Below are 17,385 nucleotides of genomic sequence, written 5' to 3' on the forward strand. Positions count from 1 at the left end.
AAACACCTCCAACAACCACTCCCTCATCCTCCACTCCAATTACTTCTCCCTCCTCCCACCCCAATGTCCCTAAAAAGCTTTTCCTTTCCCAGATTGACCTCTTACCTACCCCTCCCTCATCCTGCACGTTGGCCAGGGTATCAAGGACCCAGCCAAGCACCTCAGCCATACAGTCCACGGGCCCAGTGTTAGCAGCACCTACTTGTGGTGGAAAGAATTCCAGGCCACAAATACTGAAGGGGAAGGAGCCTGCACCAGCCACAAAGAAGGGGAAGGAGCCTGCACCAGCCACAAAGAAGGGGAAGGAGCCTTCACCAGCCACAAAGAAGGGGAAGGAGCCCCTATGGGCTTCTGTGTGGCCTGCCCCCACCATACCCAGTGAGGTATTCACCCGCTCGAGAGACTGTGGCCTTGCACTCCCCAGGACCAAGCACAGGGCATGTTGCCCCCTCCAGAACCAATGGGCAAGTCACCCACTCGAGAGAACGTGGCCTTGCACTACCCAGGACAGAGCACTGGGCATGTTGCCCCTCCAGAACCAGTGGTTTTGTTTCCGTATCCAGCTGAGGTGCCTGCCTATTTGCCAACTGATGCCCCTGCAGTGTTCTCTCCGTATTGGTGCAGGAATCGAGTGGGGCTTTCGACTTTGCCCTGTGGCCATGTGGGCCCTGTGAACTATGGACTGGGCAGTGTCCCTTTTTAGTACATTTGTACATATCTGTTGCATTGTCACATTGACTTATTATTTTTGATGTTGATCTTAATACAATCACTTTAGTCAATTCCTGTTGTCCTTGCATTATTCTGCCGATTATCGGGGACAAATTGATTTCCTTGTGCATCTGCTTGCGTGTATGGTGTGTATGTGTGTGTGTGTGGGGGCTGTGTGTTGTGCATGTGTGTGTCACTCTCCTTTTCCTCCCACCCTCCCTTGTGTGCTAGGCTAGTACTCACAGTCGTCGTCTTCGCCGGCGCTGGTGTTCGTGGTGGAGCATGACGTAGAACATCATCGGGAAAACATGCAGTTCGGGTTCCATGCCGGCCTGGTCCTTCCCTGTGACTCCAATGGTGAGTCCTTTGACTTCTGTGCTCTGTTTCCACCAGGCTTTTGATGGTGTTGGTACCGACCCGGAAAAGGTGGCGGATTAAAGGGTCTTAATATGGTAAGCGGAACTTTGTCTTCTGCATGGCTGTAGGTGGCTACCGCCGTGGTGACTGTTGTTTCCCCCCTGGCGGTTGATGTAGTACATTGGCTGTCTTTCGGAGATATCACCGTCATGGTCATAATTTGGCAGTAGTTACCGCCAGCCTGTTGGCGGTATTACCCCCATTTTATCACCCACCGCCTGGGTCGTAATGAGGGCAATAATCCTTAAAAAACAGTGAGAATGCTGTTATTGCACAAAAGTACCTGGGTAGTTTCAAAATAACGCCGCACAGGCGAGTGTGCGTCAAAAAAGGCCATTGATGCGTCGATTCCTCACTTGCAAGCGAGACCGTGCATCATTCCTCCTCCGGTCGTGTCGGCGTGCGTTGTTTCTTCTCTCCCGCACGAGAGCGATGCGTCCATCCAGACAGGCACCTCGGGTCCAGGCAGGCTTTGCGTTGGTTTTCCACGCCCTGCGATGCTGCGTTGAAGTACGGTCACATGGTCAAGAAACCGTGCTACGTGGGTGTAGGAAGTTGGCTCTGTATATACTATCTCAAAGTGAGAGATAGTGTGCACAGAGTCCAAGGATTCCCCTTAGAGGTTGATAGTGGCAATAAGAGATAATACTAATGCTCTATTTTGTGGTAGCGTGGTCGAGCAGTAGGCTTATCAGAGGGTAGTGCTAAGCATTTGTTGTACACACACAGGCAATAAATGAGAACACATACTCAAAGACTTAACACCAGGTCAATAGGTTTTTATATAGAAAAGTATTCATTTTCTTAATTTATTTTAGAAGCACAAGATTCAGAATTCAAGTAAGTACATAAATTGTAGGGTACTTGGCAAAGGTAAGTATGGAACTTTGAATTCAATCAATCAATCAATCAGTGAATTTGTAGAGCGCACTACCACCCGTGAGGGTCTCAAGGCGCTGAGGGGGGGTGCTGCTGCTACTGCCCAAATAGCCAGGTTTTGAGCTGCTTCCTGAAAGTCAGCAGGTCTTCGGTCTGTCGTAGGGGCAAGGGAAGGGTGTTCCAGGTCTTGGCGGCGAGGTGGGAGAAGGATTTGACTCCGGTAGTCGCTCTTCAGATGCGGGGGACGGTGGCGAGGGCGAAGTCGGCTGAGCGGAGTTGGCGGGATGGGGTGAAGAAGGTGAGTCGTCTGTTGAGGTAGGCTGGATGGGTGTTGTGGAGTGCTTTGTGTGCGTGGGTGAGCAGCTTGAAGGTTATCCTTTTGTTGACGGGGAGCAAGTGTAGGTCTCTCAGAAGGGGAGTGATGTGGCTGTGGCGGTGGGCATCGAGGATCAGGTGTGGGGAGGCGTTTTGTATGCGTTGCAGTCGTTTGAGGAGTTTGGCCGGGGCTCCTGCATAGAGGGTGTTTCCGTGGTCAAGTTTGCTGCTGACGAGGGCTTGGGTGACTGTTCTTCTTGTATCTGTGGGGATCCATCTGTAGATCTTGCGGAGCATGCAGAGGGTGTTGAAGCAGGATGAGGAGACAGCGCTGACTTGCTTGGTCATTAAAACACTAATGTTCATTGTAGGAAGTTGGCTCTGTATGTACTATTTCAAAGTAAGAAATAGTGTGCACAGAGTCCAAGTGTTCCCCTTAGAGGTAAGATGGCGGCAAAAGAGATAATTCTAATGCTCTATTTTGTGGTAGTGTGGTCGAGCAGTAGGCTTATCAGAGGGTAGTGTTAAGCATTTGTTATACACACACAGGCAATAAATGAGGAACGCACACGCAAAGACGATTCCAGGCCAATAGTTTTTTATATAGAAAAATATATTTTCTTAGTTTATTTTAAGAACCACAGGTTCAAGATTTACAAACAATGCTTTAAATGAAAGGTATTTCACTCAGGTATTCTAGGAACTTTGAATTATCACAATAGCATGTACAGTTTTGGCAACAATGGCAATAAGCTATTTTCAAAGTGGACACTGCAAAAATCAACAGTTCCTGGGGGAGGTAAGTAAATGTTAAGTTCACAGGTAAGTAAAACACTTGCAGGGTTCAAAGTTGGGTCCAAGGTAGGCCACTGTTGGGGGTTCAAGGCAACCCCAAAGTTACCACACCAGCAGCTCAGGGCCGGTCAGGTGCAGAGGTCAAAGTGGTGCCCAAAACACATAGGCTTCAATGGAAATAGGGGTGCCCCGGTTCCCGTCTGCCAGCAGGTAAGTACCCCCGACTTCGGAGGGCAGACCAGGGGGGTTTTGTAGGGCACCGGGGGGACACACAAGGAGGCACAGAAAGTACACCCTCAGCGGCGCAGGGGCGGCCGGGTGCAGAGTGCAAACAGGCATCGGGTTTTCAATAGGAATCAGTGGGGAGACCCGGGGGTCTCTTCAACGATGCAGGCATGCACAGGGAGGGGGCTCCTATGGGTAGCCACCAGTGTGGTTTCCAGGCGTCGGGTTCCTTGAAGCAGGCAGTCGCGGTCAGGGGGAGCCTCTGGATTTCCTCTGCAGGCATAGCTGTGGGGGGTCAACTCTGGCTACTCACGGGCTCGCAGTCGCCGGGGAGTCCTCCCTGTAATGTTAGTTTTGCGCAGGTCGAGCCGGGGGCGTCGGGTGCAGAGTGGAAAGCCTCGCTTCCGGCGGGAAACGTGTGGTCTTTAAAAGTTGCTTCTTTGTTGCAAAGTTGCAGTTTTGTTGAACAGGGCTGCTGTTCTCTGGAGCTTCTTGGTCCTTTTAGATGCAGGGCAGTCCTCTGAGGCTTCAGAGGTCGCTGGTCCCTGTTGGATGCGTCGCTGTTGCAGTTTTTCTTGAAGTGGGGGAGACAGGCCGGTAGGGCTGGGGCCAAAGCAGTTGTTGTCTCCGTCTTCTCTGCAGGGCTTCAGGTCAGCAGTCCTTCTTCGTCTTCAGGTTGCAGGGAAACTATCTTCCTCGGTTGTGGGAGCCCCTAAATACTCAATTTAGGGGTGTGTTTAGGTCTAGGAGGTCAGTAGCCAATGGCTACTGGCCCTGAGGGTGGCTACACCCTCTTTGTGCCTCCTCCCTGTGGGGAGGGGGGCACATCCCTAATCCTATTGTGGAAATCCTCCATCTGCAAGATGGAGGATTTCTAAAAGTAAGTCACCTCAGCTCAGGACACCTTAGAGGCTGTCCTGACTGGGGAGTGACTCCTCCTCGTTTTTCTCATTATCTCCTCCAGCCTTGCCGCCAAAAGTGGGGGCAGTGGCCAGAGGGGCGGGCATCTCCACTAACTGGAAGTCGGGTATGTTTTCAGGGGGCATCTCTAAGATGCCCTCTGGGTGTATTTCACAATAAAATGTACACTGGCATCAGTGTGCATTTATTGTGCTGAGAAGTTTGATACCAAACTTCCCAGTTTTCAGTGTAGCCATTATGGTGCTGTGGAGTTTGTGTATGACAGACTCCCAGAACATATACTCTTATGGCTCCCCTGCACTTACAATGTCTAAGGTTTTGCTTAGACACTGTAGGGGCATAGTGCTCATGCACCAATGCCCTCACCTGTGGTATAGTGCACCCTGCCTTAGGGCTGTAAGGCCTGCTAGAGGGGTGACTTATCTATGCCATAGGCAGTGTGAAGTGGGCTTGGCACTCTGAGGGGAGTGCCATGTCGACTTAGTCATTTTCTCCCCACCAGCACACACAAGCTGGCAAGCAGTGTGCATGTGCTGAGTGAGGGTTCCCCCCAGTGGCATAAGACATGCTGCAGCCCTTAGAGACCTTCCCTGGCATCAGGGCCCTTGGTACCAGGGGTACCAGTTACAAGGGACTTATCTGGGTGCCAGGGTTGTGCCAATTGGGGAGACAAAGGTACAGTTTTAGGGAAAGAACCCTGGTGCTGGGGGCTGGTTAGCAGGCCTCAACACACTTTCAAATCATAACTTGGCATCAGCAAAGGCAAAAAGTCAGGGGGTAACCATGCCAAGGAGGCATTTCCTTACACACATAGTATTGGCAAAAATGGCAAATAGCTATTTTAAAAGTGGACACAGTGCAAAAAGCATTAGTTCCTGGGGGAGGTTATTTTTTCAGGTAAGTAAAGCACTTACTCTCCGGGGCATAGGCAGCCCACTGTTGGGGGTTAAAGGCAACCCCAAACACCCAGCACCAGCAACACAGAGCCGGTCAGTTGCAGAGGTCAAAGTAGGATCCAAATAGCATAGGCTCCTATGGAGAATAGGGGTGCTACGGTTCCAGTCTGCTAACAGGTAAGTACCTGCCTCCTCGAGGAGCAAACTGGGGGGGTTTGTAGAGCACCTGGGGGGTCACAAACAGGCACAAAAAATACACCCTGAGTGGCACAGGGGCGGCCGGGTACAGTGTGTGAAGGAGGTGTCAGGTTTGTAATACAAATCAATGGAGAGACCCGGGGGTCACTCTGGCGATGCAGGCAGGGCACCAGGGGGCTTCTCGGGCCAGCCACAGCCTGAGCAAGGATGAGGGCAGCCTGCTGGTCACTCCTGCACTGGCAGTTGGTTTCTCTCGGGCCTGGGGGCTGCGGGTGCAGTGCTTCTTCCAGGCATTGGGTTCCTTTGTTACCAGGCAGTCACGGTCAGGCGGAGCCTCTGGATCCTCCCTGCAGGCATCACTGTGGGGGTGCAGGGAGGTCGTCTCAGGGTGTCCATGTCGTTGGAGTCACCTGGAGGTCCTCTCTGCAGTGTTGGTTTTTCTAGACATGAGCCGGGGCGTCGGGTGCAGAGTGTTGGGGACTCACGCTTTCGGATTGAGGCTGCAGTCCCTTTAAAGATGGTTGTTTCTTGGACAGAGCCACCGTCCACAGGAGATTCTTATTCCTTTGGTTGCAGGGCAGTCCTCTGAGTCCTCAGAGGTCGCTGGTCCCGCTCGATTCGTCGCTGTGCAGATTCTTTGAGCCTGGAGACAGGCCGGTAGGGCTGGAGCCAAGTCAGTTGTCTCGGTCGTCTCTGCGGAGCTTTCAGGTCAGCAGTCCTTCTTTTTTCTTCAGGTTGCAGGAATCTAATTTCCTGGCTTCAGTGTTGACCCAAAATACTCAATTTAGGGGGGTGTTTAGGTCTGGGGGGGCAGTAGCCAATGGCTACTGTCCTAGATGGTGGCTACACCCTCTTTGTGCCTCCTCTCTGTGGGGAGTGGTGCACATCCCTAATCCTATTGGGGGGGGATCCTCCAAAACAAGATGGAGGATTACCTAAGGCAGGGGTCACCTCAGCTCAGGACACCTTAGGAGATATCCTGACTGGTGGGTGACTCCTCCTTGTTTTTCTCATTATCTCCTCCTGACTTGCCGCCAAAAGTAGGGGCTGTGTCTGGGGGACAGGCATCTCCACTAGCTGGAGTGCCTGGGGTTCTGTAATACTAGGCTTGAGACTTTGAGGCTCACCACCAGGTGTTAAAGTTCCTGCAGGGGGAGGTGTGAAGCACCCAGCACAGGCTTTGTTCCTGGCCACAGAGTGACAAAGGCACTCACCCCAGGTGTCCAGAAACCCGTCTGGATGTGGCAGGCTGGCACAAACTGGTCAGCCTAGCACTAGTAGTTGGACTGATATACAGAGGGCATCTCTAAGATGCCCTCTATGTGCATTTCTCAATAAATCTCACACTGGCATCAGTGTGGATTTATTGTGCTGAGAAGTTTGATACCAAACTTCCCAGTATTCAGTGTAGCCATTATGAAACTGTTAACGCAAAAGTCTTAATTAGAAATTATTAATAAATGTTTATTTCATCAAATAGTGTGTAATGTGTGCTATGATGTACTTTCCCAGGACTCGAGCAATGAAGACACTGGCTGGAGAATAAGGTGCAACATTTTATTATACCTGACGAGCCGGATGATAACATCCAAAAGCGGACCAATCAACAACATGTGAACTGTGAAATATTAGAATTCATAGATTTGATTTACGGACATTATTGGTTAGGGCAATAACGTAGGATTAATTGACCAATTGTAAATTGGGGGACATTTGGGAGACTTTGATATAACAACGTGACAGAGGGAAGAGAGCTCAGATGATGTTAGGGCAGCAGACCATACTTGAGATTCTTTCATTAGGCTCTTACTCTCTGAAGGAGAGCCTGATGTGATGCTGATTGACTGATGACCTGAGGACGAAGACTGACTCTGTTGCTGTCTCATACCGAAGATAGGTAGATATGACAATATGACTGAATTGTATTTTGTGCCTTTCCTTACTAAGTACTAACTGCACTGTCTAAATAGTATTCTTAGCTAGATGTTTTCGAAATTCCTGTTCCTAAATTGTTTTGCATGAAGTCCCACATGCTGATGTTAATCTGGGTTAGATGAGGGTTTCTTACATGACGATCGACAGATTACAGAGACAAATGGTTGACGGACTGTTTTGCTGAACTCCATGATTAAAAATGATCTATTGCCTTTTTTTCTTTTATTGACTTATGCTAATGCGCTGACGGCCGCCAACATAACGTGACAGCGGCGGTATACCATTATGACTATTAAGACCCACACAGAGAAATTCACCACTATACAGACACCCACACAAGTCTGCCACACCAAAGGTCAGTGATAAACTGGCAGTACCAAAACCCATGCCGTTACGCCAGCTGAAATACGCCCACAGCATCATGACCTACAAATCACTGCGGCAGACATTCAACCACGGTAAATCATTTGCGGTACACACAGCCACGTTCAAAATACACACACACTAACAAAACAGCACCACATTGGACAATTCAAACTATACACACCTGACACACATACACACACCACACCCACACACCCAATCCAATATAAAACACACACCCACAACCCTTTACGATAAAAAAATATATTGCCAACTGAGAGAGAGACAAGCCTGGAGTACCCACTTATTCTGAGCCACATAACACCATCACCCATACACCATCCACGCACCTAACAGCACACACCACAACACATCACCCCACACACCCTCACACACACCACACACACTACACCCATGGCACCACAAAGAAACCCCAGGTTTTCAGAGGGGGAGCGAAGGGTCATGGTGGAGGAAATCATCTGGGTAGAGCCGCAGCTATTCGGATCACAGGTGCAGCAGACGTCCATTGCAAGGAAGATGGAGCTATGACGGAGAGTCGTGGACAGGGCCAATGCCGTGGGACAGCAACCAAGAACAAGGGATGACATCAGGAAGAGGTGGAATGACCTATAGGGGAAGGCGCGTTCCGTGGTTGCAAGACACGAGGTAGCCCTACAGAGGACTGGGGGTGGACCCCCACCTCCTCCCCAACAACTAACAACATGGGAGGAGCAAGTCTAGGCAATCATGTATCCTGAGGGTCTCGCAGGAGTAGCAGGAGGACTGGACTCTGGTGAGTCAAATCTTCAATACTATATCCCCCACCCTACCTGCATACCATCACAAGCTCCAAACCCCTACCCCCACCCCATCACTCCACCACGTCACATATACCACACTATTACAACCCACCCATCCCAATACCAAGCCCTGCATGCAACAACAATGCATGGACACCCATCACAGACCTGCATGGACACCCATCACCACAGCATGCTCACTAGTGACAATCACTTAGCCAACCGAATCATAACTCACACAAGTCAAAGCTGCCTTGGTAATAACAACCATAGAGGAAAACATACTCATGCACGATATGGCACACGCAGATACAATAACACTGCTTTTCATCCCCACAGGACCCCCAACCAACGTCACCGGAGAGGAGATGCCACCAACATCCAGTCCCCCCACAGAAGAGGCCCACAGTGATGACAGCAGCTCTGCACGCCTGAATCAGGATGACCTACCTAGCCCATCAGGGACCTATGAACAGTCGGTTACCCTGCCACAGTCCCTACCCTCCACAGACCCTCCCCCCTCAGGAAACACCAGCACAGCACCCACCCAGCGGGCCCATCCCTCTGCCCCAGGACACGTCAATCAGAAGTGTTTCCACCACTACAGGGACCCCAGGCAACCCCACAAACCCAAGACAATCAGAGACCTGGAGTCAGTGGCAGTGGGCACACGGTTCAGGGGACAGAGGCACAGGACAACAGGGAAGCTGGGAGGACTGCTGTGCGACAGGGGGAGGACAGGCCCAGGGAACCCACTCTCCAGGAGGCACTTAAAGGGATCCTGGGAGCATAACACCTTTCCCAGGAGACCATGGGCCAGATGATGTACAAGTTGCAGGAGACCCAGCGGCTCCAGGAGGGACAGTATCTGGGGATCAGGGAGGACCTCAAAGACATCCACACCACCCTGGTCACCATTGCAGGGGTGTTGGCAGACATGACCAACACCATGAGGGAGGCAGTGGCACACCAACGGGCCCCTGACAGTAGCCAAACCGAAGAACAGCCCTCCACCTTCGCCGGAGCTAGTGGACAGGAGGCCCCGCCACAGGAACAACAGGCCACCAGCACCCCACTCCCTGCAGAAGGAGAACCACCACGCAAACAGTCCCTGTGATCCAACCAGAAGCCAGAGAGCATTGCCAAGACCCCCACCAGGAAACAAGACTCTCCTGATTGTCACCCTTGTGTCCCACTCTGTTCCCTGTCCACGTTGAACTGCTATTGCTCCCCTTCCTATGCCCCATTGGACAATGCACCTGTGATACCAATAGACTGGACTCTACCCTGGACTTTCCTCCATCAGTAACCCAGCCCATTGCAATACCCCCTCCACTTATTAGCATATAAATAAACACCCTTGGAACAAATACAAGTATGGAGTCTGTCAATTGATTAGAATATGTATTCGTTTAACAAGCTGTAAACATTGAAATTCAACTGTACAGTCATGGATACATAGGTATGACCTGTAGTGGGCAACAATAAACAAACCAGGAGCCAGAGTGGGGCACAGATATCTGAAAATAGACATGCCAAAGGGTACAGTAAGTATCCATGGAATATGGAAAATCAGGCTGCCATGTACAATGTCAAACACAAAACTGCAATGGAAAGTGAAGTTACAGGTGGTCATTACAACATTGGCGGTAAAAGCCGCTTACCGCCGTGCAGAACACTGCCAACACACCGCCGCGGCTGCGGAATTCCGTCACAGCTATTATGACCCACATCTCGAAATCCGACAAAATTCAGACACCCACACAAGTCCACCACATCAAAGGTCAGTGATAAACTGGCGAAAACAAAACCTCCACCGTCACGCCAACAGGAATACGCCCACGCTATCATGACCCACGAATCCACGTCTTTCAACTGCGGTATTCCATTGGCGCTACACACCGCCGTGCTCAAAATACACACACATCTCCAAAACACAGCCACATTTGACAATTCCAAATACACACACCTGATACACATACACACACCACTCCCACACACCAAATACAATATAAAACACACACCCACATCACCCACAAACCCCTAAGACAAAAAATTCAGAAAGAAGGCCAGAGAGAGACACCACCATCCACAAACTAGCAGCCACAGGCACTCAACACCATCACCCACACAACTTCCACGCATAAAACACCACACACCACTACATATCACAACACTTCAAATTCAAATTCAAAGAAGCTTTATTGCGGCTACAAGAGCCAAAAAAGCACGAGCAGTAATAAATACAAGTAAATGCACATAATAAAATAAAATTGCAGGTAAATATGGTGATAAAAGGGAGTAAAACATAAATAAAAATTAAAATGGAATAAAAATGAGATAGAATAAAATGGAATGAAATTAGATGAAATGAGATGAAATGAAATGCACTGTGCAGGATGTTGGGACAGTCTTATTTGGAGTCTTTGTCCAGGAGAGTTTTCCCTCTAATAAGCCAACTAGCTCCGAGGAATTTGGCGATAGCGATCACTAGCGTTGGCCTGGTGTCTGATCTAAGGATTCGCAGAGCTAGCGCAGAGCAGCGTGCTCCCAGTAGTCTGCATGCCGGGGCCAGCCATTTCCTACGGGGGGCAGTATACGCGGGGCATGCAAAAAGGAGGTGAGGGAGATTCTCGACGGGGGCTTTGCAAGCAGGGCATGCGGTGGATTCGTTGTGTGACCAGCTGCTGGTGAAAAGTCTTAATGGGAGTGTTCCAATGCGGAGCTGGAAGTACAGTTTCCTTTCCCTTGGGACCGTGATTAGGTCCCAAAAAGTTTCGTACTTGCATGACTCTTTTAGGTTGGCAAAGTCACAAGATAATGTAGTGTGGAGTGCAGCCCGAGTGTCTTCGTTGTTGGCCCTTTGCCAGTAAAGTTTCTTTAGTTCGCTTTTCGAGGGAAAGACTGACGTGGCTGGTGAGTTCCAGAGATCATCGAGCCCGATAGAGTGAAGTAAATCCTTGATGGATCGTAGCCAGGGGATTCTGTGCAGGTGGTCGGCTTTTCACAACACTTATCACCACACACATCACCCCACACATCACCCACACCACCCCATGGCACGGCAAAGACACCCCAGGTTCTCTGAGGAGGAGCTCAGGGTCATGGTGGAGGAAATCGTCCGGGGAGAGCCACAGCTATTTGGATCCCAGGTGCAGCACACCTCCATAGCTAGGAAGATGGAGCTATGGTGAAGAATAGTCGACAGGGTCAACGCAGTGGGACAGCACCCAAGAAATTGGGACGACATCAGGAAGAGGTGGAACGACCTACAGGGGAAGGTGCGTTCCGTGGTCTCAAGACACCACATCGCGGTACAGCGGACTGGCGGCGGACCCCCACCTCCTCCCCCACAACTATCAACATGGGGGAAGCAGGTCTTGGCGATTCTGCATCCTGAGGGCCTTGCAGGAGTCAGTGGAGGAATGGACTCTGGTAAGTCAAACCTTGAACTATCATATCCCCCACCCTACCTGCATGCTATCACAGACCCCCACCCTCGCCCCCTCCCCATCACTCCAACTCCTCACAAATGTACTAATAACACAAACCACACATCCCAACACCAAGCCCTGCATGACACAACAAAGCATGGACACCCATCACTAAAGCATGCCCACTGCACATACCCATAACACCACCCTCAACCATCATCACACAAGCCCCCACACAGGAATGCTAGCACTGGGGTACACGGTCACCCACCCATTGCACACCAAGACACACACAGATGCAATAATCATGCTTTTACACCCCTGCAGGACCACTACCCAACGTCACCAGACAGGAGGGTCCAGACATCTCCACCCCACCCACAGAAGAGGCCCACAGTGATGATAGCAGCTTTGTCCAACTGGATCTAGATGACCAGCCCGGACCATCTGGGACCTCGGGACAGTCGGTTCCCCTCACACAGGCACAGCCCACCACAGACCTTCCACCCTCTGGTAACACCAGCACAGCACCCACCCAGCGGGCCCATACGTCAATCAGCTGTGTGTCCACCACTACAGGGAACCCAGGATAACCCACCACCCCAACAACAACAGGGACCTGGGGGCAGTGGGCACACGGTCCAGGGGACGGAGACACAGGAACACAGGGGAACTGGGAGGGCTGCCGTGCAACAGGGGGCAGACAGGCCAAGGGAACCCACTCTCCACGAGGCCCTCTCCTCCATCATGGGAGCATACCACCACTCCCAGGAGACGATGGCAACGTTCCTGGCCAAGTTTCAGGAGACCCAGCGGCTGCAGGAGGAACAGTATTTGGGGTTCAGGGAGGAACTCAGAACCATCAGCTCTGCCCTGGGCACCATCATAGGGGTGCTGAAGGAAATACTTAACACCAGGAGGGACACTGTGGCACTACAAGGGGCCCCTGACACTAGCATGGACGATGAACTACCCACCACCTCTGCCGGCGCTAGTGGGCAGGAGGCACCGCCACAGGACCACCACACCAGCACCCCACCCCCTGCAGACGGAGAACCACCCCGCAAGCGGTCCCTGAGATCCAGGAACAAGACAGAGCACGATGCCAAGACCCCCGCCAAGAAATGAGACCACCCTGATTGTCAAACCACTGTCCCACTTTGTAACCCTGTCTATATTGGAACTGCCCCAGCTCCACTTCCTATGCCCACATGGGCAATGCACCTGTGAGACTAACAGACTGGACTCTGCCATGGCCATTCCTCCACCATCCCCCCTCACCATTTTACTACCCCCTCCAATTTTGAGCACTTCAATAAACACCCTTGAAGCACAAAACAATCTGAAGTCAGTCTGTGATTTCGAAATTGTGTATTAGCAATGACAGTGACAAAATGCTTTTTCAAATGTAATGTCAACATACCTATGTCACACATCTCAAGTCCATGAGGAATGTAAGCAGATGACACACGCTGGAAACCACACCTGTGAAACCGTAAGGGAAAATGACAACTCAGTGACCATACACTGGTTGAAATCGACAGACAGGATAGAGGTAGAAGTGTAAAAGTACTTGTAGTAGGCAGGAATGTTTTCTCACCTGTGTGTCACTGGAAATATTGCTGGATGACTGAGTCCCTGTTGTCAATGTCTTCTTCCTCTGCTTCCTCCTCATCACTGTCCACAGGCTCCACAGCTGCCACAACACCGCCATCTGGACCATCCTCCTGCAGAAAAGGCACCTGTCGTCGCAAAAAGCCAAGTTGTGAAGCATACAGCAGGCCACGATGATCTGGCACACCTTCTTTGGTGAGTAGAATAGGGATCCACCTGTCATATGGAGGCACCTGAACCTGGCCTTCAGGAGGCCGAAGGTGCGTTCGATCACCCTCCTACTTCGCCCATGGGCCTCATTGTAGCGTTCCTCTGCCCTGGTCCTGGGATTCCTCACTGGGGTCAGTAGCCATGACAGGTTGGGGTAACCAGAGTCCCCCAATAGCCACACCCGGTGCCTCTTGAGTTGACCCATCACATAAGGGATACTGCTATTCCGCAGGATGTAGGTGTCATGCACTGAGCCAGGGAACATAGCATTTACCTGGGAGATGTACTGGTCTGCCAAACATACCATCTGTACATTCATGGAATGATAACTCTTCCGGTTCCTGTACACCTGTTCACTCCTGTGGGGGGGGACCAAAGCTACATGGGTCCCATCAATGGCACCTATGACGTTGGCGATATGTCCAAGGGCATAGAAGTCACCTTTCACTATAGGCAAGTCCTCCACCTGAGGGAAAATGATATAGCTCTGCATGTGTTTCAGAAGGGCAGACAACACTCTGGACAACACGTTGGAAAACATAGGCTTGGACATCCCTGATGCCATGGCCACTGTTGTTTGAAATGACCCACTTGCAAGGAAATGGAGCACTTATAGCACCTGCACTTGAGGGGGGATTCCTGTGGGATGGCGGATTGCTGACATCAGGTCAGGCTCCAACTGGGTCCACAGTTCCTGGATTGTGGCACGGTCAAACCTGTAGGTGATGATCAAACTTCTTTCCTCCATTGTCGACAGGTCCACCAGCGGTCGGTACACCGGAGGATGCTGCCATCTCCTCACATGTCCCGGCGGACGGTGCCTATGAAGGGCAACAGCGACCACAGAGTCAAACAACTCAGAGGTATGTACCCACAGTCTACCCAGAACACCAATCATACACAAAATGTGGCCTGTATTTGTGTTGTGAGACAAGGCCTGTATGTGTGACGCAGTTGGTAATTAGGCCATGTGGGCCCCTGAAATGGCGGCTGCCTGACCTCTAAATGTGAGATGTGAGGTAACTGCGCTGGCTCTGTACACCGTCGCGGTAGGCGGTCGAAGATCGCGGCGCAATGCTGCATTGGTTAACATTGGACCCTATGGGTCCCAGGAGCCAATGATGATGTACGCCGGCGGTGATGGTACGCACCGCCGCGGACGTGACCACCGCGGACGTGACCGCCATTTTCTATCTGTTGAATCACTCGATACCTGATCTTCGACAGGAGAGGACCTACACTGCAAGTGCTGCTGTGACCTCGGTCTGGAAGAGACAATGGCTCGTGCGTCTGGGGAAAGGGCCCCTGCCTTCACTGCAGAGGAGTTGGAGAAGCTCGTCGACGGGGTCCTCCCCCAGTACACGCTACTCTACGGTCCTCCAGACCAACAGGTAAGTACACAGGGAGCATGTTGTATGGGCTATGCCTGTGTGGAGAGGGCTTGTTGTAAGAAGGAAGGGGGCACAGTTCTGCGTGCATGAAGGACTGTGAATGCATGTGCCACATGGCAAGGGTACGGATGTGGGCCACTCACTTTGACGGTGCAGTTGGTAATGACTTCTCTTCTTCCCCTCTACATGTCATGTAGGTCAGCGCCCACCAGAAGAAGGATATTTGGCGTGCCATCGCCAAGGACGTCCGGACCCTGGGAGTGCACCACAGACAGAGCACCCACTGCCGTAAAAGATGGGAGGACATTCACCGCTGGAGCAAGAAGACGTCGGAGGCTCAGCTGGGGATGGCCTCCCAACGTGGGAGGGGTGCCCGTCGAACCATGACCCCCCTGATGTTCCGGATCCTGGCGGTGGCCTACCCTGAGTTGGATGGGCACTTGAGGGCATCACAGCAGACACAAGGGGGTGAGTACACTATCATTTAGCGGACTTTGCGCGCAGTGAAGGTGTCTGGGTGGGGGAGGAGGGCTGTGGGTTTTTCCTAGGCCAGGGCAAGTTCCTTAGGCTAGGCCCCTCCGTAAGGCAGGCCATGTGGCACACCACCCCACCTCTGTAGAGTGCCAAGTACAGGTATTCATGTCCCTGTGTCATCTATGTGTGCAGATGTCGTCCACAGCCTTGTAGGCCATTTCCCAGGAATTGCATCTGTAGAGCCCAACAGCGCGACGTAGTGCAGGGGGCTGCTGTGTCTGTATTGTCCGCCAACGGTAGCGGTAAGCCATGCACTCAACCTGTCTTTCTTCTGTCGCCCCCCCCCTTTTTGTGGTCTCCCTGTTCTTGTGTGCATTAGCATCATCAGGCGGAGGTACAGTGGCACCGGAGCACGAGGGAGCTGCATCCCACATGGCCATGGAGGGCCACACTACGGACTCAGAATACACCAGTGGGACGGAGGGTGAGGGGAGCACCACAGTGGTCACAGGATCTGCAACCAGCGACACGGACTCATCCTCCGATGGGAGCTCCCTTGTGGTGGCGGCAACATCTGTGCCCCCCACTTCTACAGGTACAGCCGCCACCCCCCCTACCAGCACCGCCCTCCCAGCAGCCCCTCAGCCTTCGCCCGTGCCCGCTCACCCAGGAGGGTGGGCATCACCTTCGCCCCCGGCACCTCAGCCCCTGCCCTGTCACCTCTGCTGCCATCAGTGAGGAGGCTATTGACCTCCTCAGGTCCCTCACTGTTGGGCAGTCTACCATTTTGAATGCCATCCAGGGTGTAGACAGGGAGTTGCAACACACAAATGCATTCCTGGAGGGCATTCATTCTGGTCAGGCTGCCCTTCATCGAACCCTTCAAACTCTGGCCTCAGCACTGATGGCAGCCATTGTCCCTGTGTCTAGCCTCCCCCTCCAACTTCCTCCACCCAGACCCAATCCCCTGTACCTCTGCCTATCCCAAGCACACCATCAGACCAGCCTGCACACACCTCACCACACAAGGGAAGCTCTGGCAAACATAAGCACCACACATCCCACAGGCACTCACGCAAGCATCACACATATACAAACACACCAACATCCACTGCCTCCACTGTGTCCCCCTCCTCCTCGTCTCCCTCCTCCCTCCCAGTCTCGTCTACACTCATACCTGAATGCACTACCACTACAGCCACTATGTCCCGCACCAGCACACCCACCACCACACCCCGCTCACGTGCACTCACCACCCCCACTACCATTTCCACGTCCCCTGTGTCCTCTCCCAGTGTGTCTGTGATGCCCCCTCCAAAGATACACAAATGCAGGCACACACCCACCCAACAGCCATCCACCTCACGACAGCCTCCAGCCCATGCACCTGCACCCAAATCCACTAAAGTTACACCTCCTACAACCACCACCTCTTCCTCCACTCCCAAACCCCCCCAGGTACCCGTCCCAGTGTGTCCAAAAACTTTTCCTGTCTACCCTTAACCTATTTCCCACCACCCCCGTCGTCCAACTCATAGGTCCCGTACTAGCACCTCAGCCAAAAAATTTCCGGGACCAGTGGTGCCTGTTGTTACAGGTTTGTGAAGTGCACCGGCCACCAGGCCAGCCAGTGTATCAAGGAGCCACAGCACAGCCAGTTCCCCCCCTGTGAAGTACCAGAAGTTGGTTAGTGCCCGGCGGGAGAGGGGGAAGACTCCAGCCAGCAAAGCCGCTCACAGGGGGCCCAGGGGGAGTGTCGACTCAGCTGTGACTCCTCCCAAGGTGGGGAAGGGGCAGAAGAAATCTC

The sequence above is a fragment of the Pleurodeles waltl genome, chromosome 2_2, assembly GCF_031143425.1.
Source record: "Pleurodeles waltl isolate 20211129_DDA chromosome 2_2, aPleWal1.hap1.20221129, whole genome shotgun sequence".
In the NCBI taxonomy this organism is placed as follows: Eukaryota; Metazoa; Chordata; class Amphibia; order Caudata; family Salamandridae; genus Pleurodeles; species Pleurodeles waltl.